The sequence below is a fragment of the Xenopus laevis genome, chromosome 1L (assembly GCF_017654675.1).
Source record: "Xenopus laevis strain J_2021 chromosome 1L, Xenopus_laevis_v10.1, whole genome shotgun sequence".
NCBI lineage: Eukaryota > Metazoa > Chordata > Amphibia > Anura > Pipidae > Xenopus > Xenopus laevis.
Genome location: NC_054371.1, coordinates 106692649 through 106708419, shown reverse-complemented (window position 1 = coordinate 106708419; position 15771 = coordinate 106692649). Strand labels below are relative to the sequence as shown.

Sequence of the window (15771 nt, the reverse complement as noted above, 5' to 3'; positions counted from 1 at the left end):
TTGCATTTATTTCTAACTACTCTGTGTACTGCCATAAATCTTACATTTACTAAGGTATAGGAAAAAATTATGTACATCATTTAAGCAGATAATGAAAATGCATACAAAACCTGAAAAAACTTTAGATTTACTTCTACTCATCTTCTATTCCATACATCAGCAAGTAACAGATAATTCTAAAAGAATTTATCAGGATTCCCCTGCCATTAATATTAAAGGTGTATATATGATTGATGTGATTGAACATTTAAAACTAAACTCCTACATTGTGTACTTTAAGGGACAGATTTTTTAAGTTTCCAATTTTTTTTGGTCAAAACTCCTAAATTCGAATTTTGAATCAACAACTCGAATTTGAATTTGAGATTTATCACACCTCAACCCTGGAAACAGTTCTAATTAGAATATTTGCAACCTTAAACCTGACGAGTTCATTTAAAAGCCAAAGGTAGTGGTCTATTGAATCATTTGAAGATGTTAATTGCCTTCCTTACATTCAAGTTTTTTTTCGGAGGAAAACTCGATTCGAATTGGGTTTGAATTTTTGGGTCGTTCGTATTCAATCGAATATTAGACGCTCGAGTTTTTTCATAAATAACCTCCCATTCAAGTTGTGAGAACATTCACATTTATTAGAGTTAAAAAAATTCACATAACTTCGACCTTTGATAAATCTGCCCCTAAAAGTAATGGCACACAGGGCAGTTTGGCCACTGCTGCCATTGGTGGAAGATAGTAGAGATCAAAATTACACTGTCCACCTGTAACTGCATGTAATGTTATTGAGTAAAATGTACCCTTAAAGGAAAGCTATACCCCCAAAATGAATACTTAAACAACAGATAGTTTATATCATATTACGTGGAATATTAAAGAAAACTGGAATATATATTTACGTATATTGCCTTTTTACATCTTTGCCTTGAAACAGCATTTGTGATGGTCTGTGTGCTGCCTCAGAGATCACATGACCAGAAATACTGCAGCTCTTATTGTAACAAGTGTGAAAGCAAAAGACATAACTCTTTCTGTTAATTGGCTTATGTGATCTAACTAGTATGGTTCTTTGTGTGCACCGGGAATCCTAGGATCCCAAGGGACGGCCGTTATTTTTTAAAATGATAATTTTTTATTTATGATTACCCAATGGCACATACTACTAAAAAAGTTTGTTATGAAAATGATTTATTTACATGAAGCACAGGTTTACATATGAGCTGTTTTATTCAATATATTTTTATAGAGACCTACATTGTTCGGGGGGTATAGCCTTCCTTTAATTGACCATGACAGTCTACCCTCATAATTTAAGTCTTCCATCCCTCTAACCAGTTTAGTTGCACGTCTCTACACTCGCTCCAGCTCATTTATATCTCTGGAGTCCAAAACTGCACTGCATACTCCAGATGAGGCCTCACCAGGGACCTATAAAGAGGCATAATTATGTTTTCATCCCTTGAGTTAATGCCCTTTTTATGCAAGACAGAACTTTATTTGCTTTAGTAGCGACATAATGACACTGCCCAGCATTAGACAACTTGTTATCTACAAAAACCCCTAGATCCTTCTCATTTAAGGAAACTCCCAACACACTGCCATTTAGTGTATAACTTGTATATTATTTTTGCTAAAGTGCATAACCTTGCATTTATCAACATTGAACCTCATTTTCCAGTTTGCTGCCCAGTTTCCCAACTTAGACAAATCACTCTGCAAAGTGGCAGCATCCTGCATGGAACCTATAGTTCTGCACAATTTAGTATCATCTGCATCATCTGCACCCACCTCCATGTCTATGTCATTAATAAAGTCATTAATAAAGAAGTTGAAAAGCAAGGGACCTAGTACAGAGCCCTGTGGTACTCCACTAACAACACTGGTCCAATTAGAAAATGTTCCATTCAGAACCACTCTTTGTAGTCTATCTTTTAGCCAGTTCTCTATCCAGGTAAAAATACTATGTTCAAGGCCAACATTCCTTAATTTAACCAGTAACCTTTTGTTTGGCACTGTAACAAATACTTTAGCAAAGTCTAAATAATCACATCCACTGCCATCCCAGAATCAAGGTCCCTACTTACCTTCTCATGAAAAGAAATTAAGTTAGTCTGGGAAGATCTATTATGCATAAAACCATGCTGGCACACACTCATGGTATTATGATTTGCTATAAAGTACAGTATCTTATCCTTTATTAACCGTTCAAAAAGCTTTCCTACCACTGACGTCAGACTAACTGGCCTATAGTTTTGAGGCTGAGAACGGGATCCTTTTTTGAATAGAGGCACCACATTAGTAATTTGCCAGTCTCTCGGTACTATGCCACACCTCAATGAATCCTGAAAAATTAAGTAAAGAGGTTTGGCAATCAAAGAGCTAAGCTCGCTAAGTACCCTGGGATGAATACCATCTGGCCCCGGACCTTTGTTTATCTTGCATGATTAGTTGTATTACTAGAATTGGGACTATTAAGAAGGAAACCTTCAATAACTGGTTCCTCATTTGTGTAGACAGATAAAAAATATGAATTAAGAAACTGCTCTTTTATTTAGTTTTCATCAACCAGCTGACCCCCATCTGATACTAAAGGTCCCACCCCTTCCTGTTAATTTTTTTACTATTAACATATTTAAAAAATAATTTTGGATTCTTTGTACTGCTCGCTGCAATATCCTTTTCTATATCAATTTTAGCTTGCCTTATAGCTTCTTTGCATGATATTGGCCTCCTTGTATCTTATAAATGATTCGGTTGTCCCAGCTAACTTGAAAGCCTTAAAGGCACGTCTTTTCTTACCCACCTCAACACCAATGCTTCTATTGAACCAAAAAGGTTTTGCTTTGCTTTTGTCGTTCCTTGCTTACAAGGGGGATATACTGACATGTACAGTATATTTATTAAGCAGCATTTTAAAGACTTCCTATTTTTGTTTCATGTTTAACCCTGTAAAAAGCATTTCCCACTTAATATGTTGCAGAGATGCCCTTATACTGTCAAAGTTTGCACATCTGAAATTTAGTGTTTTAGTTACTCCCTTATAGAATTGCTTCTGAAACAGAATCTCAAAGGAGACCATGTTATGATCACTATTCCCTAAATGCTCATCCACACAAATAAGTAATGAGTTCAGTATTCAGTATTATTAGTTATTACAAGGTCCAAAAGTGAGTTATTCCTAGTAGGTTTTTGAACGAGCTGGAATAAAATGTTGTCATTCATATTTACAAACCTACTAGCTTTTTCTTTTTACCAGGTCTCAGTGATACCATTTATATCATAATTTTTAGAGCATGCAATTAATTCTAGGTCTCCCATTTTACCTGATAAACTCAGTGCATTTGCCAGCATACAGCGGAGGTTACTACTTTTACTTTTGAAATTTGCATTACTGTGGAGAATTATATTTTAAGTTAGCATTATTCTGTTTTCCTTGTAACAGAGGGACCTCCTTAGCCGGTAAACTGTATGCCCCCTCACTCCTCCCCATGACCCCTTACTAACCCAAATGCCCCGTCTACCCTAGTTTCCCCATAATTCTTAATCTCACCCCCCCTTGCCTAGTTTAAACACTCCTCCAACCTCTTAGCCATTCTTTCCCCCAAGCACAGTGGACCCCTTCCATTGAGGTGCAAACCGTCATGACTGTATAGGTTGTACCCCAAGGAAAAATCAGCCCAGTGCTCTAGGAACCCAAACCCTTCCTTCATACACCAAGACTTGAGCCACGCATTTAGCTTCCTAAACTCCCGCTGTCTATCTAAAGTTGCACGTGGCATGGGCAAAATTTCAGAAAAGATGACATTGGAAGTTAGAGCCTAGATCCCTGAAATCACTCTTTAAGGTCTTCCATCTTCCATTTATTTTGTCATTAGTACCGATATGCACTAAGACAGTTAGGTTGTGCTTAGCCCCACCCAATAATTTGTCTATCCGATCTACCCTGGCACCAGGTAGACAGCAAACTGTTCGGTTGTAGCGATCTGGACAGATTACCCTATCCACTTTCCTAATAATTGAGTCCCCTGCAACCACAATCTGCTTAGGCCTGACTCTGCTCTCCTCCCCACTACTACTAGAGAAACTGGTCTCCCAGCTGTTAGAGAAATCAGCCCCATCTAGAGTTGCCAATCCGGAGTTCATACTCCCATCATCATCACACAATCTGGCAAATTTGTTGTGATGTATAGGCTCTGGTTCAGCCTCCATTTTCCTTTTGCCCACCTTAGATTTTCTAACTGTCACCCAGCTAGCTGCCTCAATATCCTGCTGCTGTTCTGTTCCCCCCAAACTATCTGACCCCGCTAGGTCCTGCTCAGTAAGCGAGAGACTCCTTTCAAGATTGTCAATTGACTGCAGTGTTGCAACCACCACAGAGGTAAGCATTTTGGATCTCTTGTTCCAAATCTGCATACATATGACAGATTGTGCACTGAGTCAGACCTTCAATCTTGCTAGCACTCATTATCCCAGTTACAGATCAAAGCAGGAATAAAAAAATAAATAAATAAATAAATTAGGGTTTAGAACAAACGTTTGACCTGGTTTGAACCTCCTGTCGTTTGTAACTCCACTTACAGATCCCCCACTTAAGAGCAGCTAAACACTACAGCAAGCTCCACTGGAGTCCCAGGGGTTCTATTTATACAGTCTGTTCAGGTGCAACTAATCAAACCCCACCCCCTCAAACTGAGGGAAAACTAACTGCAAAGTAAAGCAAGTTGTGACAAACTTGCTGTAAGCACACTAGCACACTAAACTTTGCTATTTAGCACCCAAGACAGAAAAAAATGAAACCACAGTATTTAAATATAAAACCTTAATATAAAATAGCAGTTAATAGCAAATACTTATCATTTTCAGTTGATTTGTTTGATTTTAGTTTTTTTTTCCAGTCAGCAGCTTGTTTCAAAAAAAAATATAGTATATCTAAACTTTACCATTCAGCTTATTGATGGGTTGATATTTACCTCAGTAGGAAATCACAATTTAAATCCCAATAGTTTCATCCTCTTAGTTTAGTCTTTCTTTATAATTCCTTTCTCAGGGGACACAAAATAAGTCAAAATCTGCTTTGCGATTTACTTTCACGTTTTTGGGAACCTTTTTTTATGACCTGAGCCATAGATTAAGTATCCTTGCGTAAGAAATCCTTGTACTGATTAAGTTAATCTCAGAGACACGCACCACTTAACTTTTTCACGAATTGGTTAATTCCTTTATTCAAGTAATATAACTCCTTTGTGCGTATTTCTCAAAACGTAAGTCACTTATGTGCTTGTGGGGTGTTAATGTCTCATGTTTTTGTTGTTATAAACCCTTTTGTTTGTCTCTCATCCTGTAGTGTTTTCTCACTAAATTACCCACAATTCTTACACTCCTTAAAGACTAGCTGGCATTTTGTTAATGAAAAACAGCCTTACAAATATTCATGAAGCTGGTGCCTCCTGGGGCTTTTAGAGCAACTGACACTATCTTCATAACAGTATTTAATCTAAAATTGCTGTTCATTGCTATAAAGACTGTCCTGAGTGAATGGAAGTCACCATAAAGCTTCACTTGAGGACTATATGTCCTCTGATTTAGCATACCGTACTGCTGCAGAATTATACTCTGGGGCCTGTCATTTGACACATAAAAACTGAATTTTCTTATTGGGTACCATAAATGTGCTACATTTAAATTGCTGTTTTGTTAATGTCACTGTTTGTTGTTAAACATAAGAAAATCAGTATGGAGCATTATGCCTCATCCTAGAGAGTATCTGCTTGTTAGAATTTATGTTTTTCTTTGCTTGCTCTCCACACCCAATTCTTTGTGTATGTGTTTATGTATGTAAAAATTGTGTGTAAAATGTGGGTTCTCTCTTTCCCCACTCTTTTTTCCTCTGTGCTTTTTTTATTGCCTTGATGTCTTTCTTTTACTCTTTCTTATAGCTTGAGTCTAATTTCCACTAATTTCTGTGCAATGACCATCTGTGAAGTCTTATTTAGAAGGCCAGAATTAATATTCTTACTTAACAAAAATAAACTCTCCCTCTATATCACTCTATTTTGCAAAACTGCTGAGATGGCTAGTAGCACCAAACATTTATCTCTATTCACTTATTAAGCATTTTCAATATTTGAACCATTTATAGAAGGCATGATATTTTTATTTTAAGTATCATGGTTGGCTCTTTGATCTATGCTTCACATTGCCATGTAAAACTACTTGCAGAAACATAGATAGGAACATAGAAACCCCTAATATATCCATCACAGTTACCTGTTTCTTCAAAAAGTATGAATAAATGCCATTTCCTATACTGAAATCCAGCTGTTCATATCTTTCTGCATCATTTCAAATCCTGGCAGGGAAGTAGTGACTAACACTGATGTTACAAATTGTAACAACTTACAGACAGCATGCAGGAACTACATAACCCACAATGCATTGCACTGTGATGTTCTGTTCCTTATTGAAATCATGTGTGCAGGGAATTGTGGGGTTTGGAGGATGCAGGCTAAGGACAGATGGCTGCTGATACAAAGTAACAGTAGTCAGCCAGCTCAGCAAAGTAGTCAGACAGATCAGCAGGAGAGCAGGGGGCTAGGCTTAGGAAACTGTTCCAAACCATTAAAAATCATGAACAATCTGCATATTTATTAGCTGATTTATATTGCAAAGTTGCTTGAAATTATGTTTACTTTTCAAAAAGTTTAAGTTATTTTTTGTGGAGTTCCCCTTTAAAAAGCCCTTCCAGTTTTATTATGGTTTATAGCTGCACTTTCAACAAAGAAAATATTAAGAAATCATTGACAATCTCAAGGTTACAAGACAATCTGCATAGACTTTAATGTTCCTGTTCACTGTTTGCAATGTTATCAAGGACACTGAAGCCAAGCACCCTTCATGATGCAATAGAAAAATTGTTAAAAATTTGGATTGATCAAATTGAGGTGAAAGAGACTTCATCAATTGCAAGACAGATTCAAGCTGACTTTCAGACACAAGGTATATCAGTTTCAACTCACAACATCCATCACCAAATTGCCGAAAGGGGGTTCTATGGTAGGAGATGCAGAAAGTCCCCACTGCTGACAGAGCCTAACTGAACACAACACAGATGAAACAAAATTAGAGCTTTTTGGTGAAGCACATCACTTTGTTTACAGGAAAACATTAAGCTTTCAAATAAAAGAGAACCATTGCTACAGTAGAACATGGAGGTGGGTCACTGCACTGTTACTGAAATTGGGTGCCTTGAATCTGTGCATGGCATCATGTATTGTAGTTATGCATTGCTCTTGTGTATTAAATATATGTTGATCATACACAGCAAGGCATAGATTAAAGAAAAAACCTGAAGCACAAAACCTATGGTGCGGGCTAGATTTTTGACTATACAGTAGGAAATCTGTTAAAGGGGCTATATATACCTACAGGACTTGTAAACTTTTTTTATAAGTAAAGCAATTGTACTGGCAGACACTTTTAAGCTTTTTGAGAAATGGATGGATGCCTTTTTAGCAAGTGAAAAAATACAAGGTTATGCAAATGATCTTTTAGTAAAAAATTGATTCACGGACTGGTCTGGTTGCCCTTTAGGAGCCAGGCTATAATAATTTCGTTCTGCAAGGCAGGGAGCTAAGGGGTTGCTATATTTATCTAAATAGAAGAAGGGTTGCTTGTTATCCCTTTTTAAATATTGCAATTACTTTCCACCAATCATTTGGTTCCATACCAGATGAAAGTGAGCCTGGGAAAATCAGAAAAAGTACCAGAGTGTAATCATCAGGCCTTGTTCACAATAATTTTCAGTAATCATTTCATCTTTAAAAAGTTATAGCCATTTTTCGTTAAAGGCCAAAACATAATATTATATAAACAAAAATAATATTAAGGGAATATCTATTATTATTATATGATAAAAGACTAAAATGCACTAATGAGGGGTTTTGTAATAAAAGACACTAAGTGGCAAATTTACTAAAGGGCGAAGTGACTAATGCGAGAGCGAAAATTCACCAGCGTGACATCATTTTGGTACTTCGCCGGTTTACTAACAGTCGCTGGAGTGACTTCGCTAGCGAAGGAGATAGACTCTATCGGTACTTTGCTCCCGAACGCCTGGCGAATTTGCGCTCTGGTGAATGGACATAACTCAATAAGATGCGTATTTTACTGAATGTTACCTCTTGCGCCAGACTTGCCCAAAAAACGCTAGCTTCTTTTCCTTTTTTCAGGGTGATAGACTGAAAAAGAGCGTAACATTTTTTTGGGGTAACCGGCTTCCGCCCTACATTTCCTAAACTATATACTGGGCTCATGTGTAGAGCAATATAACAACTTTATTTTATTCTATTAAGGTTTCCCAGGCTTGTGTAGTATAATGTATTTTCATATACGTCCATTGAACTTAGCTTCACTTGGTGCAGTAACGCTACCGGAACTTCGACAATGTTCAGCGTCCTGGACACAACTGGTTTCCTGTCAAATCTAGGTCTGGCGAAGTGTTGCGCTGTGAGCGAACCCATAGCTGGCGAATTTTCTGGAAGTTAGTGAATTTACCCCCTTGGGCGTTATTTACTAAAACTTTTAGTTTAAAAAAAACTTTTAATTTACTAATAATTAAACAACAAAAATTGGACCAAATTCCTCGAGTTTTCAAGCGAAAACCAACGTCATACATCCCAAAACACCCGAAAATTATGAAGGCAAAAAACATCTTCAAATGGTTTAATGATAACTAAACCCTAAAAATGAATATGGCTAAAAATGCCACGTTTTATATACTGCACCTATTGCACCAGCCTAAAGTTTCAGCGTCTCAATAGCAGCAATGATTCAGGACTTCAAACCTGTCACAGGGGATCATCATCTTGGAAAGTGTCTGCAACACTCACATGCTCAGTGGGCTCTGTGCAGCTGTTGAGAAGCTAAGCTTAGGGGTCACTGCAAATTATGAAGCAGAAAATGAGATTGGCCTGATGCTACAGCGCTGATTATTACATTCTCATGCTAGTTGCACTGGCTTCTGTGCTGCCATATAGTAATTATCCATATTAATTACTAATCAGCCTTATACTGTGATATTTATATTCTACGTGTACTGTATATTTTCAGTTGGTCCCTTACCTCAGTAAGTGACAGCAGCACAGAGCGTGTGCAGTGAATCAACAGAAAAAAAGATGGGGAGCTACTGGGGCATCTTTGGAGACACAGATCTTTACTGCTAAAGGGCTGTGGTTGCCTGGGGCTGGTACAGAAGCCTTAAACATAATGTACAACATTCCTAGCCTACTTCTTTAGTTTAACTTTCCTTGTCCTTTAAAGGGACCTCTGCCATTGATTTTTACATGAATTTGACAGATTTTAACTGGAGTATTTTGTGATGTTTTGCTGCTTTGGGGCATAATAAATCTCTAAGTTAAGTTAGAGGTTTTTTTTGTGAAAAAAACTAAAATTGTTGGAAAAAAACATAACTCAGCCTTTAATAAATAGACCCATAAGTTTGCCCAGGAGCTTTAACCCATAGTAACCAATCAGTAAGTAGAATTTACTGGTCACTTGTTTAAAAGCAAATATCTTGGTTGTTTATACTACTGGGCAAAGTTAGTGCTTTTTATTACATATGGGGGCTGGTACACGTCATAATCCAGTATATATACTATTTCTTTGGGTAAATTACATACACATTTTATCATTTTGTAGTGCAGTGTGTTCTCTTCTAGTTCCATAGTCCTTTATTATTAGCAGTTGACCCTTACAGACCTAATGATGGGTGTACTGATTTTTAATTTTGGGTCAAAGCAAGGCTTAGAAGCAAGCAGCCTTAACCTCTGCTTGGTCTAATATCATTCTCTTCTAGCATCACAGGGCATTCAGAGATCCATAAGATCTGTTACTAGGAATATGGTACACACAACCAATTAAGTTACATTTGTTCTTTTTTTAGTTATTAAATATGACGTACAAAAGTTCAGAGAAAGCTCCACAACAATAGAGTTACCCCGCAGAGGGCAAGAACTGCACTGGGTGGTCTTAAATAGCCATTTAAAGACAGACGACTAAGACTAACAAGATACAATTTCCACTTCATTGGTTTTCCAGAATGAGCCGAAGGTAGGCCATACAGAACCCTTAAAAGCAATTCTAGTCCTAGAACTAAACAAAAGTTGTCTTCTGTTTGCAGTCAGTTACAGTATCAGCCTCTGCTGATCTTTCCTCAGAAGTAATAGTCAATGTGACAATTTCAATAAGGAGAATAAGAAACTGCTAACCTTGAATATGAAGTGAGTATCCTGCTTGACTACAAATAATTGCAAGACACACTTCTTTATTGCACCCAAAGAGATCAACACCTGGCTGGACTGTATAATTTCACCCCCTTTAAATAAAGTTTGCCTGTCATTACAGGATTTACAACCATCCACTGTGTTTGTGGAAACTGTACATTTTTCACATTGTAACAGTTTTTCCTGTTTACATGTATAACTTTGTTATCAAATCCATTGATGCCCTAAAACTATAATGACTATTCTAGTAGACATAACACTCCCTGAACAGGACCATAGACTCTTAGCTCCCAGACACATGTTTGTAACCCATTTTTGACCACCCCTTGATGCCAAGGTGGTGCATCACAAAATGTACCACTTACAGGTCCTGAGTCCCCTTGCAAGGTGAAAGGGTACTGGGAATTCTCTTCTCTGGCAGTGCCTCCACCTAATGGGATCCGGGAATACACCTGTGGGTGGCCCCATTAGGAATTACATGCAACACACACTTTGCTTTTATAAAAACAACAACTTTATATAAAGAAAGTTTAATTTAAAGGGTAAGTAAAAACACATTTACATCAATCACATATAACCCACACCCATAAGAACCTGGGGCAGTCCATTTCCTGGCCCTCCATGCCAGGCAAAGTCCCGCACTATTCATTTGCAGATTAAAAATCTCAATCACTTTTTCCAAATGAGCACAATAGGTCCCAAGTAGCACTAGCAGCCCAAAAAATACCTTTCCCTCCGGTTAGGTACTGGCTCCCTCGTGGCAGGCATAAACAGAGCCTGTGTCACAAATGGAAATATGCTGGATCCTTTCTTTACCAGCCTCCCCTGGCATCACTCACCCTAGGGCTCACACACAGAGCTGCAGGCTCACCTAGAGCTGGAGCAGACATCCACAGTGATAAATCCATTCCATAAACATATGCAGCTTGTGTTATCCTTCAGACATAGCTCCCAGCACTCTCTATAGTGTGAGCACACTGTTGCTGAATCCATAGCTGAACTGTAGCTCCCAGCACTGTATATAGCGCAAGCATTTCATATTCAGTTGGGAAAATCTGGAGCTCCGATTCTCTTGACCGAGCTCCCAGGCATGGGGTGGCCACCACAGCCTCAGAGGTCTTCCTACCTCACCTACTTATCATCCTTTCTCAATATGTCACAAACTAATGGAAAGGACTGGTTTATCTTTATAATTGGTTATATTAGCCAACAATAGTAACAGAATTTTCCTAAACCTGGCAAAACAGGTTGCAAGTAAAGGATTAAAAAGGCATAGATTTATATATCACTAAAATATCTGTGTATTCCATATGGTTTCAATATTTTAAAGAGTTGGCTTCTTAGTGGCTTGAAGAGTAATGTTTGTAGTATCCACTACCAAACACTTGTTGTTTCACCTTTGGACCGCTGTAGTACATTGGAACTGATGGATTAGATTGACCTGTATATGCTACATGTTAATCTTTATTCGATATAGATATTTTCAGCATTATCATGTTTTTATTCATTGCAGCCCACTTAATTCTTTTGTGGAGTACAGGGTGAAGTGAGGAGAGATTGTCCCATCAAGTTTAAATTCTAATCAGCCTCTGATTGGCAGCACAGACAGAATTCAATCGATGGGTATTGATTAGTCCTGGCAAAGAACTGTGTGGGAGGTGGTTTAGGATAGTTGGGACTGCAGCATGCTATATAACAGCTTTTAAACTCAACCCTTATTTGAAAGCAGTGCTAAGATTTATTGTTCTTGATATACTTATACTGTATATTATTAATAAAAGCTGAAAAGCTGTGTCCAGTACCTACCCATCTTCCTTTCTTTGGTCAGTCTGGAACCAAAAGCACAGTATATGCTTTTGTGGAACTGTGTGTCCTGCAGTGTGTGCACCCTTTATTAATTCCCCATACAATTTATAGTAAATGGATCGCTCTATTCCTGTGTGTACAGCTAGGATGCACCACTTTTGATATATTAAAGCAACCCTTGGTTTATAATATTAACATGTGTCTTATATTCTGTCTCTTGGAGAATCTGCATGAAGTTGGAAGGGAAATTATATGTTCAGAACTTATGCCACAAGGCCTCAGCAGGTGACCCCTAATAGCCAGTGCATGGGCTAAATTCTGCATTCAGATACTCAAATTGTTACTCCCATTAATGCTTTTACTAAAAAATGGATTAAAGTTAACTGGACTTCTAAGGGCTCTTACAGATGGGCGTTTTTACCTGAGCTGCCCCTGCATTCCGGTTTCATGCGTTCGGCTGCAGGGGAGCGAAGGAGTAGACACACTGAATTCAATGTGGCTGTACTCACGCAGACGCATGTAAGCGCCGAATGCAGGTTGGGACGCAGCATGTTGCATTTTACATGCGTTCAGTGCTTATATGCGTCTGTGCGAGTACAGCCACATTGAAAAGAATTCAGTGCGTCTACCCTGCGGCTGAATGCATGAAACCTGAACGCAGGGGAGTGCAGGTAAAAACACTCGTCTGCAAGAGCCCTAAAGCACAATCTGTTTTTGATAAACTAAAATAGGGCTTTGGTTGTCCCGAAGTCTTGTACTTACTATTGAGATTGATGTTTCAGCACTGGTGGAAGAGCAATCCTTTTCTCAAATCCTTTTCTCAAATTACAGGGTCCCCTACAGTCTTGTAACTATTTATCCAATAATTCTTCTTCTTGTGATATTGGCAAGAGAAAGTTACTTGCCATCAAATAAAATAGACCCATCTGTTGTACTGCTCTGTCAAACCAAGTCAAAATGTATACAGACCACATAAATATTTTAAATATTAAAAGGCTCTTACCTTTGAAAGATCTTTTGTAGCTGAACAGTTTGATTGCTTTCCTCCCATGCTTATCATTCCAGGCTACATTATTTCACCTCTGCAGCATGAGTGAAATGCCCGGCAATTTAGAACATAAAGAGGAACTATTATAAAATGAAGATTTAATTTTTTTAAAAGTAGCGGTTTACATTGTTTTCTACCAAACATATAAGCATTTTGTAATGCATATGGCTAGCTCATTAAAAATAAATCTACATACATACTGGCTGTGTACCCAAACCTAACCCAATACATTTGTATCAATCCAATTTTCTTTTTTGGGAACTGCTCCCACAAGGATATAAAGAAACCTTTTGTTTTAATACACCATTACATGGATGCCGTTTTATAATGTTTGTTTCCAAGTTTAGACAAGCTAGTTTTCTCAAAAGTTGGGAACATAGTTGAGATGATTGACAGGCTTGTAAATGGATTTTTCAAAGCTATGTATTATAAAAAAAAAGTAGCAAATAAATTACAGGTATGGATCCTGTTATCCAGATTGTGTCACCCCAACCTTAGAGTTGGGGGTGATTAAAGAGTTGTTAAATACAGTAGAGACTTTAAGGATCTTTTAAAGCATGATTATACTGGTCACTGGTTAGGAGGTTTTCTGCATCTACCCTAGGGACGCACTGTTGAATATAGGTCCCTCCTACACTAGTTATGGTTCATTTACACTGGTTGGTTATGGCAGCGAATTACCATATTACACATTATTTTCTTTTTACTTCTGTAATCTTGTGTTATATTTTAGCCTGGAGTATTTTAAAATGTTTTCATTGTATCCATTAATTCCCATCATTCCCACTTTCATGATATAGTTTTGGAAAGTAGAAAGCTGGAAAGAGAGCAATGCAACAATAGATAGGATTAAAATTGCACAGAAGTTTGGAATGGTGGAAACTTAAAATATAAGAGGAAATACAGCTATAAAGATTCAGAGGTTAAAAATGTAGGGGACTAGGTATTTTACCTGAAATTTTGAGTTTTCAAGGGTATTTTTGCATTTAAAAAGACAAACTAATTTTCTTTTTTTCAAAACTTGAATTTTTCAAGATTTATTATACCCCCAAGTGGAAATAGCTTGAATCTGAAGCTAATACCTGTCGAGGTATTTCGACCTTTGATAAATAACCCCTATATTTTTAAAATACCAGGTTCTAAATATTGTTCCTAAAATGTCCTCAGTTAGATTTTTAAGCACAACCAGTATAGTTGCTGATTATATCTGAACTACAGACTGGTAGCAGGTTTTTCTGACTATTGTTTTAGACCAAATGGCTCATTTATTTAACTGGGGCCAAGAGCAAAAAAAACCCAAGCTCAAGGTGCCATGTTTTTCTGCCTGTGAAAGGTGCACTGTTGGGCACAACCTGCAAAAAAATACAAAGGGCGGATCATGGGTGTCCTGACACAGAAGAAGAAGCATCATGTTTCTTCATGCACATAAGTAATGTGCCTCTACTTTGCACTGTAACTTGGAACACCAGAAACTGCACCTCTGCAAAACAAATACTATAGAGACAGAATAAATTAAAGCGGAATGCCCTTTTCATGTCCCAATGGACTGTATTTTTTTTCCCAGTATTTCTGCTTTGCTATGCAAAAATAAAGCAACATTTAAACATATTTAAATATTTTAAAATATTTATTATGATGCAGCATAATATTATGCAGTTTTCTTCTTTCTCTCTAATAATAAATTCCTTTTATATGCAAGGTGGTACACAATTATAGCATAAATTAAATTTTAGGGAAAGGTGCAGGGTGCTGGTGGGAGTGGGAGCTGGGGTCTACATTGTGAAAGATGTACGTATCCTCTGCAGAGAGGACAGATGTGAAGCTCTCTATAATGTGAATTGCTGAGCTCAGTGTCTGCAGGAATGGAGGAAGGGGATATTAATAGACAGATGCAGAAGGAGACAAGGGGAAAAAGCAGGGCAGGGACACACCAAGGAGCGACAGAAGGAGGATGCTAAGAAAAAAAATATAGCTGGCAGTTTCCAGGTATTTTATGTGTGTGGAAAATAGGTGAGATGATAGGGAAAGTGAGAAAAATGCTTGTTTAGCTGTGGAAAAGAAAGAAATTAGACAGTGACAAAATGAAAATAGTCAGATTACAATAAAACATAGGAAACAAAATGCTGACGTACTGAGAGTAAAAAGGGTAACGCTGCTTAGGAAGGCAATTAAGGAGATATTAAAAAAGCGTAGATCACAGTGAAAATGGGTTAAAGGACAGATTAGAAATCATAGTAGAATATTTTAAATGACAAACTAAACAGGTTTTAGGGCATGCTTTTGACTTTGGTTAAGACAGAATATAATACTATAATACTTTATTTCATTTTTAGATATTACCTTATAATACACAAAAGCCATGAATATCTTGTAAATTATATCCTTATAAACGGTGAGTTCTGATGTCATCAGTTATAAACGGTGAGTTCTGATGTCATTTCTGTCACATGATTCCCTAAAACTTGTGTATTATAATAAATAAAGTACCCCCAGTTGCAAAATATGAGGATATTAGAAGTTACCTCGGAGTTCCATGACCTGTATAAAAACACTCGGCCTTCGGCCTCGTGTTTTTATATGGTCATGAAACTCCTCGGTAACTTATAATATCCTTATATTTTACAAGAGGGGGTACTTTAT

The 15771-nt window shown here is 37.4% G+C and overlaps 1 protein-coding gene across 3 annotated transcripts in view; it reads left to right on the top strand.

Moving 5' to 3' along the window:
• Positions 1-15771, top strand: part of LOC100301952 (uncharacterized) — an 86676-nt gene that overhangs the window by 31331 nt on the left and 39574 nt on the right.